Here is a 1628-nt window from a genome sequence, read left to right on the forward strand (position 1 = left end):
CCTTATGTTGACCGTCACATGCTGGGGCCAAAGTCTCTTTGTTTTTGACTCTGCTGCCCGGTCTGGTAGCGGCGATCGAACTTTCGAGAATTATGAGGAGGAAATGGATGTGTTATTTAACCTCAAGATTATACTTTAAAGGAAGCGTCCTGCTCTGGCTACTGTACTACTGTAGGTTACACTGAGAACTTGGCAGTGTCATACTGCAGATATTGTTAGCTCTGCATGTTCTTCATTTTTAAGTTACTTTGGCTTAAAGTATTTTCTAAATGTAAATTGAGGTGTTTCTTAAAATGACAAATTCTACTATGCAGTATGCAATGATTATGTTTTTCTTTATACCTACATATCTTCAAATCGCATCAAAATGTGAAACATCACATACGAGCAAAAGGTTTTCCTCGCATCTCACAGGGACGTGACTGTGAAGTTTGAGTATCTAAAGGGGCAGCAGCTGGGATGTTAACATCTGTTTGTGTGCAAAGAAAAGCTGTGAAAAACTTGATGGCTTATACTATGTCCCATCAGGATACAGCCCATCTGTAACCTCAGTGGGGCTTGTTTACTTCAGGCAGAACTATTGGTTGCTCATGTGGGGTCTCGGGAGGTGTGAAGTCGGTGTCAAAACTGTGACTTCTCAAGGAAGTCACAGTTTTGTGACTAGAGAATCTGATGCATGATGTGACAAATGATTTTTTTATCCTTTTTTATCAGCAACATGTTATGTGTAAAGATTAAGTTGAGAGCGTAATTTTTTGATTCTGATTTCTGATGTACAGTACCTGCTTATGCATCTGCTGTATGGCATTTCGCTTGTTGCTCCCTAACTCTTTGTAAGTCGCTTTGGATAAAAGCGACTGCTAAATGACTAAATGTAAATGCATCATGCTGATTTAAAAGCATTTTTCATTGCTTTTTATGTACACTTTTGCCTAACGGAAAAAAATAACAAACTCTAGCTCTCTCACACACACGACTCACTTAAATCACAAAGAGTCATGTGTCTACACTACCTCCCCTATGTTGTTCATGTGATCAAACTAGTCATCATCTGATCTAAAGAACAGTATAAGAGAGCACAAATAGTTAAGCTGTGGCTCTAAGGGTGGCGCCATTATCGGAAAGTCCGATTCATCTAACCGAATCGGTTCGTTCGGACGAGTTGTTCACTCAGCCGATTGTTTCGCCAATTCATTCGAGTCGTTCCTCAAAACTCTTCCCAGAAGTCTCTGCGAGGCAGCTTAAATGTTTTTGTGAAGAAAAACTTTGATTAAATACTGCTGTGCTGTAGCTAGCCTACCCATTTACATTATTTTGCCGAATGGGGACAGTTTGCCTCAAAGAAAACAAACAAAATTAAAAAGATGAATCGTCCTTCACGTTTTAGCAGATCCGCATTCAATTTTGTTTTGAAGGCAAAATGCTAACATTTTGTATTTGAAGGAGAATCAATGCTATATTATTATAACGTTACTTGTAATGTTTGTTCTTATCTAGTGTTTAAATTTGAGGAGAATCATACCGTTGTGTATATTTATACCGTTAGGTTATTTAGAAATATGAGCCGGTTGGATTGAATCACTCCACAACGATTCGTTCGAGGAATCGGTCGAGCGTCCACGCTGAGG

Source organism: Triplophysa dalaica, chromosome 9 (assembly GCF_015846415.1).
Source record: "Triplophysa dalaica isolate WHDGS20190420 chromosome 9, ASM1584641v1, whole genome shotgun sequence".
Taxonomy (NCBI): domain Eukaryota; kingdom Metazoa; phylum Chordata; class Actinopteri; order Cypriniformes; family Nemacheilidae; genus Triplophysa; species Triplophysa dalaica.